Source organism: Molossus molossus, unplaced genomic scaffold (assembly GCF_014108415.1).
Source record: "Molossus molossus isolate mMolMol1 unplaced genomic scaffold, mMolMol1.p scaffold_m16_p_4, whole genome shotgun sequence".
NCBI lineage: Eukaryota > Metazoa > Chordata > Mammalia > Chiroptera > Molossidae > Molossus > Molossus molossus.
The window spans coordinates 40,348,571-40,375,536 of record NW_023425377.1 but is presented as its reverse complement, the minus strand read 5'-3'; the positions used below and the strand labels follow the sequence as shown (position 1 = coordinate 40,375,536).

Sequence of the window (26,966 nt, the reverse complement as noted above, 5' to 3'; positions counted from 1 at the left end):
CAACCATAAGTAACCAGTAAGTAACCAGTCAGAAACAGGGCTTCTCCTCAGCCTCGGTCTGTATGGCAGATTCCTTCCAGAGCTGGCGCTGACTCAGGCATTACACGAAGTACAACAGAGAAGTTATGACTTCCTGTGGGCTGTGGAGCCAGGAGGAGGGAACAATTAGGTCCTTTGTTGCAAGGGTTGCTGTTTGTCACTGACAATGGCATTCTTAAGGAATTATGATATTAAAGATTTAATCATCATTTGATATATACAGTAAAACATTTCATTTACAGTGTTTCGGGAAAGTGCTGTCTTCATCTGTTACAGGAATTTACTGAGTGTCTTTTAATTAAGTCTATCCTAAAAGAGATACCTTCACCCCGGTGTGGTAATTTTCTGAATGAAGCTACCCTGAAGTACTAATTAGTTTGTTTTTAATGCTTAATTTACTCTGCCAACATGGTGGTTAGGGTGGGGCTGACCTGCTGAAACTGGACGAGGTCCCGCAGGCTGGTGCCGAGAAATGGGGCCCTTCCATTTCCTCAGCCACGCTTCTAAACTGACGGCGGACTTGAAATGGACCAGGAAGCTGCCTTGTCACTGTCCCTCCTCTGATTGACCCACGGAAGCCACTTGGAGGGTGGACATGGGAAGTTGTTCAGGAACGGGAGCTAGACCCAGCTGCAGCTCCCACTGGGAGATCTGACCCCAGGAAGACTGCGCAGGGGATTTGAGCCCTGGGGGAGGCAGGAGAAATCTTGCCCACATCTCCCATCTCAACGCTGTGCACACAGATGTACACACATGCATTCGGGTTCTCATGACGGGTAAGGACAATGGCTTATTTTGTTTTTAATTTTTCTTCTTTTTTAAATAAAGTAAACACACTTATGAAAGCATCACAGATTATAGGAATAAATAGATTAAAAATGAAGTCTCCCATTATCTCAATTATCAGCCCCCTCCCAGAGAAAATCACCACTAATATCCTCCCAGACCTTTTCCTATGTATGTGTGCACGCGCGAACACACGAACACACACACACACACACACACACACACTGGCTTTGCTTGTTTCACAGGATCATGTTAAATACATCATCCTGTGACTCATTTTTACTCTATGATACATCACAAACATCCTTTCTTTTCTTTCCTTTTCTTTTTTTTTCTTTTCTTTTTTCTTTTCTTTTTTTGTGGTATGTGCCCCTAGCAGGAACTGAACCTGGGACTCTCTGGTCCGCAGGCCGATGCTCAATAGCTGAGCCAAATCGGCCAGGGCTATCACAAACATCCTTTAATGCAGACCTGGTTCTTACAGACCTTCCTCATTCATACACACCTGCTCCCCTGAGACAGAGACAGAGAGAGAGAGAGAGAGAGAGAAACATTGATGTGAGAGAAACATCGATTGGCTGCTTCCTGTACATGCCTTGACCAGAAATCGAACCTGCAACCCAGGTATGTGCTCTGACAGGAAATCAAACCCGCAACCTTTTTGGTGCAAGGGACGACGCTCCAACCAAATAAGACCCCCAGCCAGGCTTACCTCATTCTTTTGAACAGCTGGAAGCACTCACTAGTAGAGTCCGGTTTATGTATCTGTCACCCTACTAATGGACATTAAGGCTGTGGCCATTGTTTTCTACAGCTGCAAACAAAGCTGCCGTAAAAATTCTTGAACATAACTTTTCTGTTATATACATTTATAGAAATACGTAAAATTGCAAAATAATTTTGTATCATTGTGCACATTTTTCTACATAGAATGTTCTCAGAAATGTACTGCTGGGTCAAATAAAAGTATAAAAATGTTATCTGTCTTTTAAATGTTAGTAAATCCTGCTACATAGCCCTTCAGAGACAGGCTGGGCCCTGTGCTCCCTGCCATTTTCATAGGATGGTACCTGCTTCCCTACATTCTCTTCAATACTGGCCAGTACTAGTCCTTCCAATTTCTTGCCTATCTAATGAGCAGGAAAAAATTAAAAGGTGTTCCTCACTGTTTTCGCTTCTTTCCTGGTATGCAGGAAAATAATAGAAGAAGGATGAGTACGTGTCTGGAGGGCCCAGGTCAGCAGCCTGGCTGTCTCTGGGTGACCTGGGACCCTGACTCTGACGACTTCCTGAGAGACCTTGGGCAGTCCACCCGTGGCACCAGCCTTGGTTATGTGAGGTATGTGCCCGTCAGGGCTGGTGGCGAGCAGAGTCCCAGGGAGCAAAGGGACCTGAGCACCACTAGCCTGGGCTCCAGAGGCCTCTCAAACAGCCTCTCCCAGCCGGCCCCAGCTGGCAGGCTCTGTGGCTTGCCCTTGCCCTTCTCCCAGGAGCTGAGGCCAGCTCTGCCCAGTGGTCAGATGTGGGTCTCACCACTGCCCCAGTGCCTACGAGGGGCCGGGCCCCTGGCACTCCCTGGTGACTCAGCACTGCCCATGGTTGGCGAGAGGCCATAAGTCACAAATTACAGACCTTCTGCCCAGCAGGCGGTGCCAGCCTGTGAGGCGGCAGCACTGGCAGGGAGCTAGAGCTCTAGGCTTGAGGCGACGGGAAAGAAAGGCCCGGACAGGAGCAGCAGCCTGGGCACTCCTACAGCGTCCCTCCCTGCCAGCCAGCAGGAGGCTCCAGGCTCCTAGGCCACAGAGCCAAAGAAGAGGAAGGCCTGGACATGCTCTAACCCAGGTCAACCCCGGCTCTAGACCAAGAGGAAACTGGCTGGTGTCAGAGCCTAGTGGAGTTTCAAAGCCTGAATCTTCCAACCGAAACTACGGGAGAGTCTAGTGCCAAACAGTGGGTGCTAAAACCCCAGGAGGTGCACCCCATGAAAATCTCCCCACTAATGGGAGTTCACACCTCAGGCCTTTTGAGCATCAATACATCCCTGAGCCATTTTAGCATCCTTAGCCAAGGCAGCAATGGCTTCCAGAGTTTTCAGAGAACTAGGTGATTCTTTGGTGTTGGAATAATGAAGCCAGATGCTCCTGCATTCCCCACCACATCTTTCTGAGCTTTTCTTAGTTCAAACAGTGTACCTGTAGATTTCCTTGACTTTTTTTATATAGACAATTATGTCATCTGCACCTCAAATTGTAATGTTTTCTTCCATTACAATTTTTATTCTTTTTTAAAAAATTAATTTATATATTTTTGTTACAGATGTTTCTCCTTTTCCCTCCACTGATTCTCCTCCCCCCACCGCCCTGTCCCCAGCTTTGTTGTCCATGTCCATTGTTCATGCACACATGCATATAAGTTCTGTGGTTTCTCTCTCCCCCACCACCCCCTCATCTGGGGATTGTCAGTCCGTACCCCACGTCCATGTCTCTGGGACTACCCCATTCCTCAGAATGTTATGTTCATTGTATTCCACAAATAAGTGAGATCATATGATACTTGTCTTTCTCCGTTTGGCTTGTTTCGCTAAGGATAATACTTTCCAGGTCCCTCCATGTCGTCTCAAAGGATAAGTAATCTTTCTTTCTTACAGCTGCATAGTACTCCATTGTGTATATGTACCACAGCTTTTGTATCCATTCGTCTACTGATGGACACTTGGGCTGTTTCCAGATCTTAGCTATTGTAAATAGTGCTGCTACAAACATGGGGGTACATATATTATTTCTGATTGGTGTTTCAGGTTTCTTAGGGTATATTCCTAGAAGTGGGGTCACTGAGTCAAATGGAAGTTCAATTTTTAATCTTTTGAGGTGACACCATAGGGTTTTCCATAGTGGCTGCACCAGTCTGCATTCCCACCAGCAGTGAACTAGAGTCCCCTTTTCTCCACACCCTCACCAACACATGTTGTTTGATGATTTGTTGATGGTGGCCACTCTGACAGGTGTGAGGTGATACCTCATAGTCATTTTAATTTGCATCTCTCTGATGATTAGTGATGTTGAACATTTCTTCATATGTCTCTTGGCCATTTGTATGTCCTATTTGGAGAGGTGTCTATTCAGCTCCTCTGCCCATTTTTCAATTGGGTTCTTTGTCTTCTTTTTGTTGAGTTGTATGAGCACTCTCTATATATTGGAAATTAACCCCTCATCTGATATATCATTGGCAATTATGCTCTCCCACACAGTGGGTTGCCTTTCCATTTTGATGATTGTATCTTTTGCTGTGCAGAAGCTTTTGAGTTTGATGAATTCTTTTTATTTATTTATTTTTCTTGTTTTACTCTGCTAGTTAAAACATGTAGTACGATGTTAAATGGTATCACCAACAGCAGGTAGATTCTGTCATGTCCGATTTTAAAGGAAATGCCTCAAATATTTCACCACCAAGTATACTAGTTACTGTTCGTGTTTGATAGACATTTTTTTATCAGGTTCAGGAAGTTTCTTTCCATTCTGAGTTGGTCAAGAATTTTTTAATGAGTGATGTTAATTTTTATTTTTAACTGTATCTTTTTTTTTTTTGTACGTGCCCCTAGTGGGAACCAAACCCGGGACTCTCTGGTCCGCAGGCCAGCGCTCCAACTGCTGAGCCAAACCGGCCAGGGTGATGTTAATTTTTTATGAAATACTTTTTCTGTTTACATCTATTGAGATGATTATATGGCTTTTCTCTAATTTGGTAAATTACTTTGAGTATTCTAATTTTACACTGCCCTTGTACTCCTACTGGATGAACTATATATATTTCTTTTCAGTTTGCTAATTTTTCATTTAGAATTTTTGCCTCTTCATAAGTGATACTGGCCTATAATTTTTTCTTCTATTGTCCCTGACCAGCTTGCATATCAAGATTACGTTAACCTCATGAAGTTAATCAGAAGACATTCTTTTTCAATTTTCTGTAACAGTTTTAATAAAAGAAGAATATCTGTTCCTTGAATAATTTGGCAAAAATCACCAATAATACTATCTGGGCCAGTTGTTTTTTAGTATGTTGGTGCTTTTTCAAAAAATAAACTTTAAATTTGGAATAGTTTTGATTTATAGAAAAGCTTTCCAAAGACTGCAAAGAGGGTTCATCTACCTAGTTCCCCCTAATACTTTTATATTAGGTACGTTTGTCAAAATAAGAAACTAAGCCTTGCCACTGTGGCTCAGTGGACTGAGCATCATCCCATGGACTGAGAGGTCCCAGTTCGATTCCCAATCAGGGCACACGCCTGAGTTCAGGCTTGATCCTAGTAGGGGGTGTGCAAGGGGCAGCTGATGGATGTTTCTCTCTCACATTGATGTTTCTATCTCTATCTCTCTCTTCCTCTCTATCTCTCTCTCCTTCTCACTAAAAAAAATTCAATAAAAATACTAACATTGCATTTGTAATAGTGTAAACGATAAAAATAAAGTTTAAAAAAATGGCAGGCTAAAACAAAAAGGAGCCAAAATAGCAAAAAAAGAAAAGGAAAGAAACTAAGATTGGTAGATTACCAGACTTTATATGGATTTCACCAATTTTTCCACAATGTCCTTTTTTAGCACCCAATGTGGAATACCACATTATATTTAGGGAGGGTTGATTTTTATGTTTACTTTACAGTTTTGGTTGATTGTTATAGTAACAGCTGCCCCCGCCTACCCCCACCATGAATGCTTCTCCCTGTATCCTTACCCTGTATAATCCCTCCTACACTGATTCAGTGACTTGCTTGGGCCAAGATTTGTTATTATTTGGCCAATGAGACATTGGAAAACCTGACACAAGCAAAGGCTTGAAAATACTTGTGCACTGGGGCTTGCCCCATTCTGCTGCCTGCTTCTGCTAACATGAGAAGCCCAGAACAACCTGATGGAGACATGTGATTCAGCTGACAGCCAGCGTCAACTGCCAGGCACATGAGGGAGGCCATCCTGGACCATCCAGACGCAGTAGAGCAGCTGATGGCTGCCATTACCTGAGTGACCCCAGGTGAGACCCACAGAAGACCTGTTCTTATGATGATGCCCTGCCAACCTGCTGACGGGCCGAATCATGAGCAAATAAAATGATTGTTGTTTAAGACATTATGTTTTAGGGTGATTTTGTTACTCAGCAATAGATAACTGATACAGGGATAGAAAACATCTGTTTTGATATACATTTCTATATATTTACATGTTTCTAGAAAATTATCCATTTCTTTTGAAATTTCAAATTTATTGGCATAAATCTGCTTGTAGTATTCACTCATAATTTCTACAGTATCTTTTATTACTTTACTTTTTAATTGTTTTAAATCAATTTATTGAACAAATTAATTTACTAAATTCTCTCTCTGTCTCTCTCTGTCTCTCTGTCTCTCTCTTTCTCTTTCAGTTGATCCATCTTGCCAGAGATTTGTCTTGGTTTTTTTAAAGCACTAACTTTTGCTGTTGTTTATCCCTCTTGTTTCTTTGTATTTTATTTTATTTTTACTACTTTCTTCAAGTTATTCTGTTATTCTTTTTTTTTTTCTTTTAGTTGAATATTCAGATTATGAATTTTCAGTTTTTTCTCTTTCTAATGTATTTTTAAAAGATATAAATTTCTGCCCAACTGGTGTGGCTTAGTGGTTGAGCGTCCATTCATGCACCAAGAGGTCACTGGTTCGATTCCTGGTCAGGGCACATGCCCAGGTTGTGGGCCTGATCCCCAGTGGGGGGCATGCAGGAGGCAGCCAATTGATGTTCTCTCACATCGATGTTTCTCTCTCTCTCCCTCTCTTTCTAAAATCAATAAAGAAAAACATTTTAAGATATAAATTTCTCTCTAACCATTGCTCTAGGTAATTCCCACAAATTTTCTTATATGATGTTCCAGTTCCTCCACTTCCAAATATTGTGTAATTTCCTTTATGTTTCTTCTTTTCTCTATGAGTTCTTTAGACATACCTCCAAATGTAATGGGGTTATTTTGGCTATCTCTTCGATTTTGACCTCTTATCTTATTTAATGAAGATTAGAAAATATGGTCAGTATGATAGCTATCCTTTGATATTCGTTAAAATTTGCTTTATAACTTACTTCAGGGGCCATCAGACTTTTTCTGTAAAGAGTCAAGTAGTAATGTTCTTTTACTTGTAGGCCATACCGTGTCTTTGTAGCTATGCAACTCTGCCAGCACACCGTGAATGCAGCTATGGACAGACGATGCATGACAAATGAGTGTGGCTGTGTTTATTCTGGTTTTGGTTTTCTTTTCTTCTAACCTGAAATCATTGTCTTTTAACTCATGAGTCTAATCCATTTACTTTTACTGTTCTAACATTTTTGTTGTTGCTGCTGTTAATCCTCACCTGAGTATATTTTTCCATTAATTTTTAGATAGAATGGAAAAGAGGAAGGGAGGGAAGGAGAGAGGGAGAAACATCCATGTAGAGAGACACATCAACTGGTTGCCTCCCACATGACTCTGACTGGGGCTGGGGATTGAACCTACAACCTGGGTACATGCCCTTGACTGGAATCAAACCTGAGACACTTGGATCCAGGGAGAAATAGAATCATTGATGAGAGACAACATTAATTGGCCCCCTACTGCATGCCCCTCAGTGGGGATCAGGCCCACAATTTGGGCATGTGTCCTGACCCAGAATCCAAACTGGCGACCTCTTGATGCATAGGTCAACGCTCAACCACTGAGCCACACCAGCCAGACTTCTTTATTGATTTTATAGAGAGAGGAAGGGAGAGGGAGAAACATGGATGAGAGAGAACATCGACTGGCTGACTCCTGCATGCCCCCCACTGGGAATTTGGCCCACAACCTGGGCATGTGCCCTGACCAGGAATCGAACTGGTGACCTCTTGGTGCATGGGTCGATGCTCAACCACTGAGCCACATCGGCTGGGCTCTTCCTTTTTTTTTTTCCCTTACCTGAGGATTTTTTTAAAAATTGATTTTGAGAAAGAGAGGAAGGAAGAGAGAGAAACACTGATGTGAGAGAGAAACATTGATCAATTGCCTCCTTTACATGCCCTGAACAGGGATTGAACCCGAAACCTAGGTATGTGCCCTTACCAGGAATCAAATGGGCAACCCTTTGGTGTACGGGATGACGCTCCAACCAACTGAGCCCTACTGGCCAGAGCTCCCTTTCTTTTAATGCAACCCAAAAGCTGCAACACCACTTCTGATCACATACTATTGGTTACATCTATCTGTAAAGAAAGATGAAAGATGTAGATTATAAATCTATTTAGCTAAAAATTCTATTACCATGTTAAGAAAGGGAGAACAGATATGAAGGGTCACGTGAAAATTCTGGCCACATTTGCTGTTCTAGTTTGTGTTTTCTATTTATAACATCTTATCTTTGCTCCCTCCTTCATCTTTTCCTGCTTTTGATTGGTTTGTTCAAATTGTCTTATCTTTATTTTTATTTTTTTCTTTATTGATTTTAGAGATAGAGGAAGGGCGAGGGAAAGCAAGATAGAAACATCAATGAGAGAGAACATTGATTGGCTGCCTCCTGCATGCCCCCACTGGGGATTTGGCCCACAACCTGGGCATGTGCCCTGGCTGGGAATTGAACCGGCGACCTCTTGGTGCATGGGTCGACCCTCAAGAGCTGAGCCACACCGGCTGGGCTGTCTTATCTTTATTTTCCCTACCAAGTTAGAAGTTGCACATTTTGTTTCTCATATTTTTGTAGTCTTTACATTTTTTCTATATACATAACTCTTTTAATAAAATCTAAATATAAAACATTAACCCTACCCCAGAGGCAGATCCAGGTTTTATGGGACCAGAAGCTTACTCAATTTGGGAGTCTTCCTTAAGAAAAAAGACTAGTCCTGCAGCTTACGCTTCCTTAGCTTCCTGATAAATTAATTCACTTTTCTGCTCTACTGTCTTCCAAAACAACAAAAGAATCTTGGAAGGTTTCACTCCAATGATCCTGTTTTATTATCTATTATGATTGCCTAGTACTATTTTCTTTCTTGTTTTTAAACCCTCCACAATTAGTTGCCATCATTATTATTATTATTATTATTATTATTATTATTTTAAAATATGTTTGTATTGATTTTTGTTTTGGAGAGATAGAAACATCGATGTAAGAGAGAAACATTGATTGGCTGATCCTGCAACCCCCTCCCCTCATGGGGAATCGAACCAGGACCTCTCAGTCCATGGGACAATGCTCAATCCACTGAGCCACACCTGCCGGGCAGTTGCCATCATTATTGTTGTTGCTTTTTATATGCAAGGTTTGTTTAGATTTTCCCACACATACACTTCTTTCCTCAGTATTGCTTCATTCGTTCCACTGCTTTCTTCAAGGCTGAATTCCCTTCTTTCTGAGGAATGTCTTTAAGCAGTTCTTTTTTTTTTATTATTGTTGAAAGTATTACAAACGGCCCAGCCAGGTGTGGCTCAGTGTTTGAGCATCAACCCATGACCAAGATGTTCCCAGTCAGGGCACATGCCCAGGTTGTGGGCCTGATCCCCTGTGGGGGGCATGCAGGAGGCGGCCAATCGATGTTCTATCTCATCAATGTTTCTATTTCTCTCTCCCTCTTCCTTCTTCTCTCTCTCTCTCTCTCTCTCTCTCTCTAATATCAATAAAGAGAAAAGAATTAAAAAGAAAACTCCTTTTAAAAAAAAAAGTATTGTAAATGTCCCCCTTTTTTCCCATTGATCCCCCACTTTTCGCTCCCACCCCTCTCCTGCCCTCCCCAGCCTAGTGTCCATGTTGATTGGTTGTGCATATATGCATATAACTTCTTTGGTTTATCTCTTCCCTCCCCTCTCACCCCCATCCCTCTGAGGTTTGTCATTCTGTTCCCTGCTTCCATGATTCTGGACCTCTTTTGGTCAACAACTTATTTTGTTCATTATGTTCCACAAATAAGTGAGACCATGTGGTACTTGTCTTTCTCTAACTGGCTTATTCTGCTTAACATAATACTCTCCAGGTCCCTCCATGTCATCTCAAAGGGTGAGAGAGCCTTCTTTCTTACAGCTGCATAGTACTCCATTGTGTATATGTACCACAGCTTTTTTATCCATTCGTCTACTGATGGACACTTGGGTTGTTTCCAGATCTTAGCTATTGTAAATAGTGCTGCTATGAACATAGGGGTACATATATTCTTTCTGATTGGTGTTTCAGGCTTCTTAGGGTATATTCCAAGAAGTGGGATCACTGGGTCAGATGGCAATTCCATTTTTAATTTTTTGAAGAAAAATTATTGTTTTCCATATTGTTTTCCATAGTGGCTGCACCAGTCTGCATTCCCACCAGCAGTGTGCTAGAGTCCCCTTTTCTCCACACCCCTGACAGTTTAAGCAGTTCTTTCGATGAGGGCATGTAAGTGAAAATCTCTCTCAGTTCTTTTTTGCCCATGTCTATATTTTTGCCCTTATTCTTGAACAACATGTAGTTTAGAGTAGAATTTGAGAATGACAGATCTTTTCTCTCTGCGCTTTGAAGATAGTACTCTCAGCTCCTTTATTGCTGATGAGAAGGCTGTTCAATGATCATTTCTTTGTAGGCAATTTTTTTTTCTGTGGTTTCTTTTAGGATTTTCTCATTGTCTTCAGTGTCATGAAATTTCCCTATAACGCAGCAAAGTAGAAAGTGTTTCATATTTTCTCTGCTCAGAAATCACTATGCCTAAAAATTTAAGTATCCACCAGTTCTAGAAAATTAATAGCCATCAGATATTGCTTCTTTCCCATCCTCTCCATTGTCTTCTTCTGAAATTCATATTAAAGGTGTTTGACCTGCTTATTCTAGCCTGTGTGTCTTGGTCTTCTTTTCTTTTCCTTCCTTCCTTCCTTCCTTCCTTCCTTCCGTCCTTCCTTCCTTCCTTCCTTCCTTCCTTCCTTCCTTCCTTCCTTCCTTCCTTCCTTCTTCTTTCTATGAGTTTATTTGAGCCAAACCAATGACAATTGCTGGGAAGCAAAAACTTAATGGACTGATAAAATGCTTCCTCATTTATTTTCAATCTTTTAAAAATATGTTGATTCTGTGCATTCATCTAAAGTGAATTTAGAAGGGGGGAAAATTTGTCCCTGGGAGGTAATTTTTGTGTGTTTTAGTAAAAGCAAATTTTACTTAGTAGCAGTATCCTCTGGGGGGCCCAGCAAAACTCCCACCCACACAACCACCTCCCCACCCTGAAGGTTTTACTGTGCTTTCAAAAGAAAACAAAGATGTTAAAGAAATCAGAATCATAGAATGACTTAGAGTAATAAAGTGCCAAGTTAGAAGCAAGAACATCAAAAGATCACCAAAGCTAACTAGAGAAACGGGAAATTTTTTTAGTGTTCTCTAAACCATGTGGTAAAGACAGAGGCACCCATTTCAATGACTGTAGCTTTCAACTGAGCTCAAACTCTCTGAATACGTTCCAGTTCCAGACAGCAGAGCTCCCCCAAGGCCTCTCTCTCACCCCCCATGCCCTAATAATTCAGGACTGTTGGCAACCGTGAGGGGCCAGCCATGAATGGATTGGTGGGGAGTGGAGGCAGCATGATGACCACACATGAAGGGACCCTCCCACAGCTAGGTAATCACACCCTCTAGAAAGAATATTTGACAAGTCCAAGTGCTGCAGAAGCTGCCGCCACCACCCCAGGTCTCCTGAGTAGCACCAAAGAGGAAAGCAGGGTGAAAAAAACAGGCCCCAGACCACTGGGAGCCAGACTATGGTGTGAGGGGTCATATTGCTGCTTTTTAACATTTCTGTATCAAGGAAGCCAAGAATACCTGGGGCCTGGCCACACCTGAGGGGGACATGTGGCCTGCAGTGGGCACAGCCCAGGGGAACCTGCACACAGCCCCGGCCCCACTTCCCACTCCCTGGCTACATGCTGCTCTGCAAACTGCGAGGAGCTGTGTGGAGGACAGCGGGGCTGGGCCTGCTCTGCCTCACCTGCGCCATCCATCAGCGCCCAAGGCACCAGCCTCCGCTGCTGTGAAATGGAGATGACAACAATTGCCCAGCCACCCCGCAGGCTGCAGGCTGTTTTGAAAACAAAAGAGAAAAATACTGTATGCTACAGTGTCTTGTAGGATGCCTTTCAAATTCAGACATTGAGACACCTGGAAAATTTCGTTTTGTATTCTTAGAACTTAAGTTTTATAAAACTTACTTTGAAATACATGATTACGGTAAAAAAGCAATAAAAAATTATGGCATACCTTCCAGGCATTTTTCCATACAAGTACATATAGTTATTGCTTTAATTTAATACCAAGAGCATTTTTAGTAGTAAATATTCTTTTATATCATCATCGTTAATGCTTTGAAGTCATGGATTTTTCCAGCGGTATCTAACCCATGGTAAACTAGCTAGTTAGAGAGTATAACCAATCTCTGCTGCTGTGTATTTCCAGTTTCCCAGTTCTAAACAGCTCCAATATGTTGTATGTACAGACATCTCTGCACACTTATGTATGATTATCTTAACAGAAACGGAGTTGCTTGATCAGGGGTCTGCACGGTTTTAACTACTGGTACAAGTATGTTGCCAAAATGGCCCGTTGAATTTTACTTAAAAATTAGTCCCTGCATCCTGAATCCCCCACCCCGGCGCTTAGGTCCCGTCCAACCACTCCAGAGGAACCTTTGGGGACTCTGACAGCCTCGCCCTAAACCCAGAGGTTTGCGGGGCTAACCCTACACTCCCAGGCGCTGTGACGCCAGAGGTGAATTACCCCGGAGCGCCCCGGGCCGGTCTTTCCCAGGGATGAATTTACAAAGAGCGCCCAGCGGGTGCTACCGGGCCCATTCCCATGCAAAGCGCTCGGCCACAGCCAAGATGCGGGCACAGCGGGGTCGGCGCCACGCTGGGGAGGGGGCTGCAATCGCGGCCACTTCAAAGCGCTCGGTCAGGGGAAGGGGCTGGGCTCGGAGGCCCAACAATGGAAGCCTCCTAGGGCTGAGCCCTTTCCCCACCGGTAGGTCGGAAGGGGCGCTTGCCTGGGTCGCGCTGGGTAGGTGGGGACATCCTCTTCCCCTGGCCTGGGGGTGGGGGGCGGGGAGGGGGAGCCCTTCTCTGCGGGCCTGTCTCCGCCGGACCCAGGGGTCCGATGGGCAGATCCTCTGAGCCCCCAGACTGGGACACTTAGGGTCCAGTCCCACCCAGACCAAAAGTAACACCCTTAAGCTTTTCCATCGAGCAGAATTCCCCCAGCCTCGACTTTCGATTTTTGGGTTAGGAGCGAGTGTCTTGAAAGAAATGGGAAGTTGAGTTTTGAGTCTGAAAGGATTAAAATTGTTTCTCCACCTCCCCCCAGTTCCGCTATTACTGCAAAGTGCAGTGCGCGAGCGAAGGCGGGTGGAGGCGTGGGTGATGGGATCCCGGACAGAGCAGAGCCTCAGCCACCAGGCCCTGGGTAGGGCTTCCAGAGCCGCCACAGCCCCTCGCCTTGGGAAGGGAAGCCCTCCTCTCCACATTCCCCTCCCTCCCCTGCTAACCCGTATAGGAGGCAGAGTGCCCTTCACAGCTGAAGTTGTGCAGAGGTTGTCCCTGGTGGTTGGACCCGGCACCCCACTGAGGGAGGCTGTGCAGAAAGGGCCTCAATTCGCTGGACAGCCGGCCCTAGGGTCTAGCTTCCATGTCCAGGGAGGGAGCAGCCGGACCCATGTTGCAGACACCTTCTAAGATATTTATTTGTTCATTTTTCATTTATTCGACAAAGGTCTGTTAGATTCTCCCTATGTGCTAGGTGCTGAAATTACAGCTATGAAAAATCAGGTAAAACATTCAAGACTTTAGCCATAACCCAAAGGCTAAAACAACATTTCTGCACCAGATTGAAGCTGGATTCAAACTTTGAGCTCACTGAAGGAGCGGGGCCTGGAGCAGCTCTCCTGAGCACCAAAGGCACTGCCATCCTCCCAGGGAACTGTGGCCTGGCCACGGAGGCTTTTTCCCTCCTTTCTGATACCTGCAACAAAGCAGCCAGCAGTCCAGAGGAAGCTTCTTTCTAACATCAAGGTTGCTAAGGTTCATGGCCAGCACATTGGGGGTCAAAGGGCAAGGAACCTGGTGAGCTGAAAGGTGTCAAAATTCAACTGTGGGAGGAGGCACTGACCAAATGCCCATAGGAGTCTGATCCTCAGTCTGCCACTAGACCATCTTCAGTGACAGAAGTGTCCCTCTCAAAGCCACCAGGAAGGAGGGATGTTTTTTAGGTCCAGGGGTCCAGGCTCCAGGTTCTTGCACTCCCACCCCAGTGATGCTCTCCCCCAACCCAGTGTGACCTCCTGTAGTCCATTTGGGGATAATGAGTGCCTGAGGGTCCTGAAACCTGAAGACCTTTAGAAGGCCCTCTCTGGGGATGTGTTCTCCTGTTTCTTTTATGAAAACCCCAGAGCACTTCCCAGCCATACCCTGTAAACAGCTCACCACCTGCTCAGAGCCCTTCCTTCGGCTCCACGGGGAAGATTGGAGTTAGGTGCAGGGGCTGGGGCTCGGTACCCAGAAAAGGCTGGTCCTGCAGGCTATGTGTAGAGCCAACAGGTCCCTGGCTTCCAGGCCCAGCTGGAATACATGTCGCATGCCCTTGCTAGCCAGACCTCTGGACCCACCATCAGTGGCCCGTCGGGCCCTACTTCCCAGCAGAATGCCAGAATATCCACTCCTCAGCAGAGGGAGGAGCCCAGGATGAATTCTCCTGAACATTGTCTCCCAAGGGCAAGGTGACCCTTCAAGTAAGTGGAGGCTGAGCGGTGACTCTAACAGTAAGGCCCCTGACCAGCAGCTTCACCTGGGAACTTGTTAGAAATACAGATCCTCAGGCCCACACCAGAACTCCTGAATCAGAAGCTTCAGGCCTCTGTCCCAGCTACCTGTATATTTTTTTAAGATATATTTTTATTTATTTTTTAGAGAGAGAGGGAGAGAAAGATAGAAACATCTATGTGAGAGAAACATTAAACATCGATTGGCTGCCTCCTGCATGCCCCCTAATGTGGATGGAGCCCGCAACCTAGATATGTGCCACGTCTGGGAATCGAACCAGGACCTCTCAATTCATGGGATGATACTCGAGCCACTGAGCCATAGCGGCCAGGTGCAACCTGTAGCTTTAAAAGCTTTCCAGGTGATTCTCACATGCAATAATGTTTAAACATCAGTATTCTGAGGAAGACATTATTTCACCTTTTATTTGAATACCTCCTCTAATATCATTAACCAGAACAGCTATCCTTGAGTTGGACTAGGTTGACAGTCACATAAAAAGATTTGCTTGTAATGTAAAGATATCCTTGGGTGAAGATAAAAAAATAAAAAAGTTGTTTGTGATGTTGACAATCTGGAAACAATGTGAATGAATGTTCATCAGTGAGAGAATGAGTAAATAATCTATGGGAATATATATTTGGGAATATTATGTAATCATTAAGAAGAATAAAGTGGGCTCCTGCCTTGAACTAGTGTGCAGATGGCATTAGAGCTGAGTCAGCTGGTCAGAATGGTTACAGATGTGCAGCTCTCCATCTTCGCCAACATGCTGGGCTTGTCGCTCTTCCTGCTTGTCATTCCTCAACGATCCCAAAAAGCAGGAATGAAAGTGAAGCTTTCTTAGCCCCAGGGTTCCAGGACATAGTCTGAGGCAAGATGGAGGGTGTGAGGGGCCTTCACTTCATCCTTTCTACCCATCACAACATAAAAAGCAACTACACCTAGATTTTTCCAAACAAACTTGATTTCCTCAAAATCTTCCTTAAACCAATGGAACAAGAAGCTGCCACTGAATAGGGCCTGGTATAGGGGCTGCTTCTTTTCTACGCTCTCCTCTCAATATAAAAATATATTTTGTGGTCCCCCCAAAAAAGAATAAGGTGGATTTTCATCTATTGATGTGCAAAGATCTCCAAGATGTGTACCCTTAAGTAAAACAGGAAGTTGCTAAATGATACATAGAACTCAGATTTATGTAAAAAGAAGTAGACATAAAACAAAACTATCTATCCTTGGATCCACATGCATGTAAATTAAAATGCATTGGGAAAAAGACAGGAAGAAGACCCACCCCACCGGTGGGGGACTCATATGAGAGAATTCTAGCTTTAACCTGGCTGTTGGTTTGTGGGGGTTTTTTTCTTTCCAATATCTGTATCATTAAAAGCCCATTTTAAAGAGTGAATAAAAAATTTGAAATTGGCCCTGGCCAGTTTGGCTCAGCGGTTAGAGCGTCAGCCTGCAGTCCAGAGAGACCCAGGTTTGGTTCCCGCTAAGGGCACGTACCTCAGTTACAGTTTGCCCCAGCCCTGGTTGGGTTGTATGGGAGGCAGCCACTCGATGTGTCCCTTTTACATCGATGTTTCTCTCTCTCTCTCTTCCTCTCTCTCCCTCCCACTCTATCTAAACAAAAAATGGAAAAATGTCCTCAGGTGAGGATGAAAAAAAAAAATTGAAATTAAATCTAATTTGAAAAAGGAGCTTAAACTGAGAAGCAAGCATGCTGGGGTGGGGGTGTCGTGAAACCTATGTCAGGCACAGAGCTTGGTAGGAGTCAGGCACCAGGGTTCTGCTCCCAGCTCATGAACACCTGAGAAGAGGAAGAAGCAATACATAGTACACGTGGAAGGCAGGAGGTTTTGTTGCCTGAGGGGCTGCTGGTCAGGTTAGGTCAACCTAACTTACAAGACAGCAATTTTCAACCTTTTTCATCTCATGGCACACACAAACTAAATTACAGTCGTCCCTCGTCACTTCGCGCTTCGACTTTCGCAGCTTCACTCTATCGCGGTTTTTTCAAATATATTCATTAAAAAGTTGATCGAGCCCTGGCCGGTTTGCTAAGTGGTTAAAGCATCGGCCCATGGACCAATGAGTCACGGGTTCGATTCCGGCCAAAGGCACATACCTCAGTTGTGATTCATCCCCAGCCCTGGTTGGGGTCGTGTGGGAGGCAGCCACTCGATGTGTTCCTTTCACATTGATGTTTCTCTCTGTCTCTCTTCCTCTCTCTCCCTCCCACTCTATCTGAACAAAAATGAAAAAAATGTCCTCAGGTGAGGATAAAAAAATAATAAATAAATAAATAAAAGTTGATCAAGACAGTGAAAATGATACAGCACATGCTCGGTTGTCTGAGTGAATTATACACCCCTGTATTACAATTAAAATTAAAATTACTGTACGTATGGACTGTAGGCCTATGTATTCGAGCACCTCCGCAAATCCTTCAACAATCGCTTGACCACTCCTTGTGTGTGGGCAGTAACTTTTTTCAAAAAAATCGGGTGTGGTGAAACCAAGCCAATCAGAGCGTGCTGTTCACTGGTTGACTATCTTGTCCTCTTCCTATCCTGGACACTGATTGGCTCAGCCTCATGCAAGGTCGTTTCTCTCATACACACTTCTACATCGCTACACATTGGAAGCATCTTTACTCTTGTAAGTGTTTGTGATTTCTGAGAACTTTTATCTAAGCCCCACGATGGCTCCTAAACATGCTTCTTCTTCTAAGCCTTCTGACGATGAAACTAAATGCAGGAGGAAGACGCTTACCATCCAGGAGAAGGTGAAACTCTGAGATATGATCAAAGATGGCAAGAAAATCGTGGAGGTTGCCCGCCATTACGACTTAATAAGTCTACCATTCGCTCCATCAGTAGAGATGAAAAGAAAATCCATGCAATGGCTACTGTCTCTCTCAACAAGGAAGCAAAACGCATCGTGACAAGTCGTAACAAGTTCATAGTGAAAACGGAGTCTGCCATAGCTGTTTGGATCAGTGACAGCAGCAAGAAAAACAATCCGTTGGATTTGCTGGTCATCCGGGACAGCTCTATCAGCGCTTTACGGTGGACAAACATCAACCAGGACCCTCTTCTGCCACTTTCATGGATTTCACAGCGAGCAAGGGTTGGTTCAAGAAATTCCAAAAGAGGCATCATCTGAAGAGTGTCGTTCTCCACGGAGAAGCTGCCTCTGCTGACAAGCCTGCAGCAGAGGACTTCGTGAACAGCACATTCCAGAAGACTCTTGAGGAGGGCGAGTATCATCCAGAACACATGAATGAGCTGCTGGAGACACATTTGATCCCTTAACTGACGAGGATCTGGTGGAGATGACCAAGTCTGCAAGTGAGGAGGAGGAAGAGCAGCCAGAGGTTCCTGGGGGTCAGGAGGAGGAGGTTGGCCTTACATTTGAGCGTCTCTCGCAAGTCGTGAGAACTATTAAGGTAGTACAGGACATGATTGGCAAATGAGACCCACAAATGATGCATGCATTGTGGTTCCGGAATGCACTTGATGGAGCGATAGAACCCTACAAAAGCTTCCTCGCGCATATTAAAAGACAGGCCAGCAACTGCCTATCACATGTTCTTCAGCCACGCACCCAGACACCCACTGGCTACTCCTAGTGCTCCTTCAGCGGAAGAAGATGACGATGCACCTGCTGAAGATACTGCACCACCTGAAGACTCTCCTACTGAGGTCATGCCTTCAGAGGAGCAGTAACCTTGCTCTTCTTTGCTGTGCAGTACATCTCTTCATCTTCATCACTTCATCATCAAACAAGTGCATTATTTTCATAGGTTAGTGATTGTGAACTGTGTGTACTTAAATGTATAATAATAATATATTTGTAATGTCTAATATGTCTTATTCTCATATTTTGTCTAATATATTGGGTAATACAAGTTTAATGATGATTAAAGGGTGTTATTTCATGTCTAGAGGGCTCTAATAATGATAAAAAATGTATTTAGAAGTTCGTAAACAGGTTTTCTATGCTCTAACTGTGAAAATATTTGATTTATAAATAAAGAATCCTACTTCGCAGAAATTCATTTATCGCGGTAGAGTCTGGAACTGATTAGCAGCGATAAACGAGGGCCAACTGTACTAAAATTCTGCAGCACTAATCGGACAAAAAAATAGTATGATTTTTATTCATTCACACTGGACAGCTATTGTTGTGTTGGCTGTTGTCATCTTTCTTTCTTTCTTTCTTTCTTTCTTTCTTTCTTTCTTTCTTTCTTTCTTTCTTTCTTTCTTTCTTTCTTTCTTTCTTTCTTTCTTTCTTTCTTTCCTCACCAAGGACATTTTTCCATATTTTGTTCAGATAGAGTAGGAGGGAGAGAGAGAGAGAAAGAGACATCGACATGAAAGGGACACATCGACTGGTTGCCACCCGCATGACCCAACCAGGGCCGGAGACAAACTGCAACCGAGGTACATGCCCTTAGCGGGAACTGAACCTGGGTCTCTCTGGACCGCAGGCCAACATTCTAACCGCTGAGCCAAACTGGCCAGGGTTCTTTCTTTTTTTAAAAAAAATATATTTTTATTGAATTTTTTTAGAGAGAACAGAAGGGAGAGAGAGAGAAACATCCATGTGAGAGAGAAACATCCACCGGCCGTCTCCCGTACACCCCCTACTGGTGATCAAGCCCACAACCCGGGCATGTGCGCTGACCAAGAATCAAACGGGGACCTCTCAGTCCATGGGACAATGCTCAATCCACTGAGCCATGCAGGCCGGGCTGTTGTCATTTCTTTTTTTGTTTTGTTTGTTTGTTTGTTTGTTTGTTTGTTTGTTTGTTTTATCCTCACCCGAGGACATTTTCCCATTTTTTTGTTCAGGTAGAGTGGGAGGGAGAGAGAAGAACAGAGAAAGAGAGAGAAACATCGATGTGAAAGGAACACATCGAGCGGCTGCCACCCGCACGACCGGCCGGGACAAACTGCAACCGAAGTACGCGCCCTTAGTGGGAACTGAACCCGGGTCTCTCAGGACCGCAGGTCGACGCTCTAACCGCTGAGCCAAACCAGCCAGTGCTTGTTTTTTTTTTATATATGTGCCCCTAGCGGGTACTGAACCCACCACTCTCTGGTCCACAGGCCAACGCTCCAAGTGCTGAGCCAAATCAGCCAGGGCTGTTGCCATTTCTTTATTTGACAATCTAATGGTAAAGAGGTCAGTGCCCCTGCCTCAATAGTCAACTATTGCATGTTTTACAAATTCTTGCAGCACACCAGTTGAAAACTGCTGCTACAGGGTATCTGCAGCAGCCTTGCCTCCTCCGGCTTTGCCCCTCCTGGTTCTCCCAAACATAGCACAGTCACTGAGCAGTGGGACGACCCTTTCCCAAGAGCACTTGGAGTTTTAAAAAGAAGGCAGCAATGCTTACCCTACCCTGTAAGGAATCAGGTGCTGATGCTGGGAACTCCCAGAAGGTGAGTGGCGATTGGTATTTGATAGTTCTCATAGATGCTGTGAACATGTGTGTCATGGTGACTGTCCCTGGACCTTGGACCTGTGTCCTTGTCCTCTTCTCCAGTCTACCTGTAACCTTGCAATTGTCTGCTTTTAGCCCAATCTGGGCCTCTATGGGTATCGTACCAGTTCTGGGGGAAGGTTTGACTTATGACCAGATAGTAATTATTACTAATTAGCACTACCCTTGTAAATAAGCACTTGTGGTGTTTCTTCTTTTAATAGATTAAATATTCATCCTTAGGCTTTCTTCCTCTCCCTGTTGCCTAGCAAAGGAGACTTCACTTCAGTGTGGTCCAAAAAATCAAAAACTCTAAGTCCTTTCCACAGATGCCTGCTGAGCACCTACTGTGTGCCAGACACAGCCTCTGCCCTCACAGAGTGGATCCCTCATGAGCGAGGATCTGAGGCTCAGCCCCATGCACACACGGCCTATCCTCCCCACACTGGGGCCTGGACACTTCCCACCACACTGGGATGCTCCTGGACCTTCTGTGTCATCATCACCATCATAATCAAGACTAACATATAGCACTTAACTTTGCTGTTTAAAAACTTCATGCATAGCCACTCATTTAATCCTCACAATAACCTCAGGAAGCAGGTACTCCCCATTGTACAGATGAGAAAACTGAGGCACAAAGAGGGGTAGGCCTCCCTTTTGCCTTCTAAGCACCCATCTAACCCAAGGGGGGCGTTTCTTCGGGAGTCTAGGAATACTTTCCTCAGAGCTCCAGGCAGGTGGGCCTCTGAGTGCTCCAGCCTTGGCCACAGGTCAGCTCTCCAGTTATAGGCAAAGGACATAAACACATCCAATGTCCACAGAAATTCTCCTGGAAAGAGACCCTTCCCCTTTGGCCCTGCCCCCCAATTACCAATTCCACAGGGTGTGTTCCTTCTGAAGCTGCATCAGGGAGTCTGGGGACAGACAGTCGCTGTCACATCCCAGCTGCTTGCAGACCCGAGGCAGATTCTCTGAGATTATGAGAAGTACAGCGCCCTGGCCGGTTTGGCTCAGCGGTTAGAGCGTCGGCCTGCGGTCCTGAGAGACCCGGGTTCGGTTCCTGCTAAGGGCGCGTACCTCGGTTGCAGTTTGTCCCCGGCCCTGGTCGGTTGTGCGGGTGGCAGCCACTCGATATGTTCCTTTCACATCGATGTTTCTCTCTCTCTCTCTGTTCCTCTCTCTCCCTCCCACTCTACCTGAACAAAAAAAAACAAACAACACATTAGCCCTGGCCAGTTTGGCTCAGGGGTTAGAGCGTCGGCCTGCGGTCCGGAGAGACCCGGGTTCGGTTCCCGCTAAGGGCACGTACTTCGGTTGCAGTTTGTCCCCGGCCCTGGTTGGTCGTGCGGGTGGCAGCCACTCGATGTGTCCCTTCACGTCGATGTTTCTCTCTCTCCCTCCCACTCTATCTGTACAAAAAATGGAAAAAATATATCCTCGGGTGAGGATAAAAAAGAGAAGTACAGCATGTCCCGCACATACCTACCAAGGTCCCTGACTGCACAGGGTGGGGCTGGGCTTCAGACAGAACCAAATCGGTTCTCAGCGGTGGAGATGTATGCGTGGGTGACCCATGCAAAGCAAGCTGCACACACAGGCAGGTCAGCTCTGGCTATTTATCAGGGAAAACAAAGGGGAGTGGGGGGAGGGGTAGATTCAGCTAAAGGTTGAGAGTTGTTGCCCTGGGTGGTCCGAGGCCAGGCAAGGGCCTATTGGGAGCATCATGCAAAGCCCAGAAGGCCAGGAAGATGAGGCTTGCTTAGGGAACCCCAAGTGGCTGGGTGTGCTCAGCACACAGAACACTCTGGGAGCAGGGATGAGCTCTGAGAGATGGGAGGCCGCCCTGAGCCTTACGGGCCACAGTAAGGACTTTAGATTTGCCACCAGGCTGTGCAAGGATAGTAAACCAAAAGGTTCATTTGTGATGTGATCCCTCAAGCCTCTGGGAAGGATGGCTCTGGCCGCTGTGCAGTCTAGTGGAATTGGGGCAGGTGACACAGAGGAAAGAGGGACAGCATCATGTGAAGGGGGCCAGCGGTCTCAACTGAGACTATCACAGATAGTATGGGGAGGAAGAAACACTGAGGAAGAAGGATGGACGGACTTAGTGTCCACTTAGGGTGGGGAGTGAGGGAGTAGAAAGGCCAGACAGGGGCCTCCAGTCTGTCTGGCCCAGAGGAGCAGGTGGAGGTGATATTTGCTGAGCAGGAACCTAGGAGAAGCTGCATTTGTTCAGGGATATGTTACATTTCAATCTAGAGCAGTTGAACAAACATGCAGGGAAGGCCTACTATGCACCTGGCCATATACTCCCTTTGCTTTCAGAGCCATAGATGAGCTAGACCATTTCCACTGCCGGCCACACAGAGCAGTCTCCCGGGCCTTCCCACATGACGTGCCAGGGCTCTAGCCAAGGCACCTGCTGGTAAGCCCCAAAGGCCATCACCTGAGACTTTCACCCTGAGAAACCCACTCCGCAAGACAGCCCAGAGGTAGAATAGAAAGAGAGAGATAGGGGCTGTTGTTGACATAAGAGGAAAAACCAGGCTTCCTGTTTGAACTCAGGCAGGTACTGGAAGCTGTGAGTAATGTCTGAATCTTGGCCTGCCCTTCAAGCGGCCTGCGGTGGGGGCTTCTCACACTCGCTGTGAAGAGTGGCTTTGAATCACTCACTTGCAGGGGACATGGGGCCCGGCAGGGGCAGGCTGTGTAGAACATGCATACAGACCACTGGGTGGGTGGTGACAACTCACAGTGCTCCCCGAAGTCAGTCATTCTCGATAAAGACCCAACATCAGATGCTAAGGGATTCTCAAGTCACAGTACCTGGTGGCCTTGAATCCCAACAGCCTGACCATTCCCAGGTCCTTGGAGGCTGGGATTGTTCCCTTTTGTCCTGCTTGGGGTCAGGCCAGTGCAAGATGCCACAGGGCTGGGGACTGAAGACAGAGAATGCTGGCCTGCTCTGCACCAGCTCCCTGGGAGACCTGGGGCAGGGTCCTTAACTTGTCCCAGCCTGTCTGTAAAGGGACCTCATATTGGAATAAAATCTGCAAGCCATCTATAGAGGTGAAACACCAGATACCAGGCTAACGCCTTTTTTTTTTCTTTTTTCTATCCTTACCCGAGGACATTTTTTTTGTATTTATCTTCAGATAGAGTGGGAGGGAGAGATAGAGGAAGAGAGAGAAACATCGATGTGAGAGAGACACATCAACTGGTTGCTGCCCACACAACCAGGGCCGGGGACAAACTGCAACCGAGGTACGTGCCCTTAGCGGGAACCAAACCCGGGTCTCTCTGGTCCGCGGGCCGACGCTCTAACCGCTGAACCAAACGGCCAGAGCTAACGCCTTATTTCATTTAAGCCTCACAACAATATTCCTGGGTCAGAGACAAGGAAACTGTCCTATTCTAAAATGCACATATATTTCAACTTTATTGAGGAATTAAAATATACTAAACTATCCGATATTTAAAGTATACAATTAATAAGTTTGACATGTTTACAACCATGCAACCATTACCACAATCAACATAGCAAACATTCCTGTCACCCCCGAAAGCTTCCTCATGCCTCTTGGTAATCCATCTCCCCCCCCCCCCCCCCGGCCCAGGCAACCTGCTCGCTGTCCATATACATTCTTCTACATTTTCTAGAGTTTTATATGTCAAATCATACAGTATGTACTCTCTTTGGTCGGGATTTTTCTCATTCAACATAACTATTGTGAAATTTATCCATGTTGTTGCAAATAGCAATAGTTCAATCCTTTTACCTGCTCAGTACTATGCCACTGTATGGAATACAGTGTAGTTCACTTTGTTTATCCATTCACTTGTCAGTAGACATTTGGGTTGTTTCCTGTTTGGGGCTATTACAGAAGAAGTTGCTATAAATATTTGTGTACAAGTCATTGTGTGCCTATGTTTTCATTTCTCTTGGGTAAATATCAAGGAGTAGAATGTCTGGGTCATATAATAAGTATTTGCTTAACTTTCCAAGAAGCTGCCAAACTGTTACCCAAAGTGGTTTTACAGTCCCATCAGCAACACAGTTGCTTCACTTCCTCACCAACACAGGGTAAGGTCAGTTTGGCGTGGTTTTTTATTTAGCCATTCTGATGGATATGGTAGTGGTATCTCAATGTGGTTTTAATTTACATTTCCCCGATGACTGATAATGTTGAGCATCTTTTCATGTATTTATCAGCCATTATATATTGTTTTTTGTTAAGTGTCTATGCAAATCTTAATATCTGTGAAATTGAGATACGTCTCACAATTGATGGCTTAGCATAGTTTAACTGGCAGGTTACCTTTCTTGGTGAGACCTCACAAGGGATAGAGTCTTAGATTCACAGAATACGTGAAGTCACTTGCTCTGAGTCACACAGTGGATGGGGGACAAAGTGTCCAACCCTGACCCTGTGCTTTTTAAAAAGTTTTTTATTTATTAATTTGAGAGAGAGAGATGAATTTGTTGTTTGACTTATTTATGCATTCATTGGTTGCTCCTTGTATGTGTCCTGACTGGGTATCGACCCCACAACCTTGGCATATCAGGTCAGTGCTCTAACCAACCGAGCTACCCGGCCAGGGCTCTGACCCTGTGCTTTTAAATTGCACATTACATGGTTAGAAGAGTCAGGACCAAGTTTGTGGTCATTGTGAGGAAAAACAAACTGGGTCATCCCACAGCACTGCTGTGCTCTCAGTGCTAACCCAGAGAGCCCCGGGATGGTCAGTAGCTGGCCCCGGTGGGCCAGCTGGAAGAAGAAGCAGCCCCCAGGCTTGTAAGCCCCAGCTGGCCTTGGCACCCCTCTGCAGAGCAGGCGTCTTCCCTCACTGGGCCTTCAGCTAGCAAGGGCTTTCCGAGACCAGCTACGTGCCAGGCAAGTGTGTGCAGTAGATGGTGCTGACGAGGATGCAGCCTCTGATCTGCAGGACTCAGAGCCCGGGCGGGAGACAAGACGGATCCACAGAATACACTCCTCTGAGGCTGGGAGCTCTCAGAAAAGGATGGGGTGTCCCCAGGTGCTTTATGAATGGGATAAAGAAGTCAGTGCCACCCTGGCCAGTTTGGCTCATCGGTTAGAGCATCGGCCTGCAGTCCGGAGAGACCTGGGTTCAGTTCCCGCTAAGGGCACGTACCTCGGTTGCAGTTTGTCCCCGGCTCTGGTTGGGTCGTGTGGGTGGCAACCACTCGATGTGTCCCTTTCACATCGATGTTTCTCTGTCTCTCTCCCTCCCACTCTATCTGAACAAAATATCGAAAAATGTCCTCAGGTGAGGATAAAAAAAAATAAGAAAAAAAAGAAAAGAAGTCAGTGCCCTGTGGTACATAAGGTCTGGGGCTTCTTAGGTCATAAGGCTGTGTGATCTCAGGCATGTGTCTTAACATTCTGAGCCTCAGTTTCCCCATCTGCAAAATGGGGGATAAATGATATTACAGAGGATATTGCTATTCCCATCTTACAGATAAGGAAACAAAGAGGATAAATACAATGTATGTAGAGCACTTCACTCAAGGGAAAGCTGTTGGGTCTCAGCTTTAAGGATAACTAGGAATTTGATTGGCTGCAGAAATAAGGTGATCCCAGGAAGGGAACCTATGTGATCCAAGGTATGGGGTGTGGATACAAAGGAAAAGGCTGAGGGGGAAAGAGTCTGCTGGGACAGTGATTCCCTGCCTCTACCCCAGAAAGCCCACCTCCTGGAATGCTGCCAGGAGTCCTGTGTGGGTCCTAGAGCCCGACAACTGAAAATGCACATGATAAGGATGCCCAGAGGGCCAGGCACTCCGGACCAAATCCTGATGCTCTGGCTCGCATCTCAGTCCCCTCTAGGATGGCACAGAGGGATCCCTGACCAAATGGGCTGTCTACAAGACACTAGAAATCCCACAGGTCTGCTCGGGTCCTGGCCAGCACCAGCTTGCTGGGGTTCCTATGGCTAGCCACTTCATCTTTTTGCACCTCAATTTCTCCATCTCTCAAATAGGGATATGAAAACATGACATGCCTGCCTGCCCACCCCACAGAGCTGTGGCCAAGATCAAATAAACTGCTGAAAGGTATGTGAAAGTACTTCGAAACCTATACAATGTTATGTTTATGCAAATCCAGGGTAATTCATAGAATCACAAGGTCACAGACTGTCATGTATGGCAGGGATCCTAAAGAACTTTTACTACGACACCTGGATTTTCCTGACGAAGAAACTGAGGCCCGGAGAGGTAAAGTAACTCACCTAAAGTCACACAGCTGGTAAACCAGATTCATGCCTCAGTTCTTCTGATCCAAGCCAGCTCCAGTTACTCTGCCTCACAGGGTGGGGATCTCCAGGGTACTTGAGCACAAGGCAAATCTAAAAATGAAGTCAACAGCCAGATGGTGTCTCCTAAGCCACTTGGAAGCCACCAATCTTGGTCCAAAGCTTCTTAGAGGCCTTTGCAAATGCCTGGTCTATGCAGACTCAATTACGGGACCTTCACTGAAAACCCCTCCCTTGGCCTTGGGGTATTCTTTGCTGTTGTTGCTGTAGACACTCTTCCCTTATCCACAAAATGGACATCATTCACTCCTGAAGTGTGTGCTGGCCGCCAAGCGGGTGCCAGCCTTCTCCACAGTGCTGTGTGAAAGCCAACCAAGTCTTCCGCAACACAAGGGCCTGTTCCTAGTGTGATGTGATGACTCCGGGTGTGACTGATAAGCAATGGGACAGTCTAAACTCAGCCTCGGGCGCGGTGCCCTGCCCATGACTGCAGAGCCCAGGCCTCCCGGGGGCCAACTTCCCCGGCTCTCTGGGCCGCTTGGCATCAGCCTCATGGGGTCTTTCCTTTTTTTTTTTTCCCCTGCAA

General features: G+C 45.6%; 1 protein-coding gene and 1 pseudogene across 1 annotated transcript in view; one reads left to right on the top strand and one right to left on the bottom strand.

Moving 5' to 3' along the window:
• Positions 1–26,752, bottom strand: part of VDAC1 (voltage dependent anion channel 1) — an 87,810-nt gene extending 61,058 nt beyond the window's left edge. Inside the window, exon 1 of the mRNA XM_036240281.1 lies at positions 26,357–26,752. The gene's annotated coding sequence lies outside the window, so the exon portion shown is untranslated. The remainder of the gene's footprint in view (positions 1–26,356) is intronic.
• LOC118615376 lies at positions 15,338–15,434 on the top strand (annotated as a pseudogene).
• Positions 26,753–26,966: the final 214 nt, after the last annotated feature.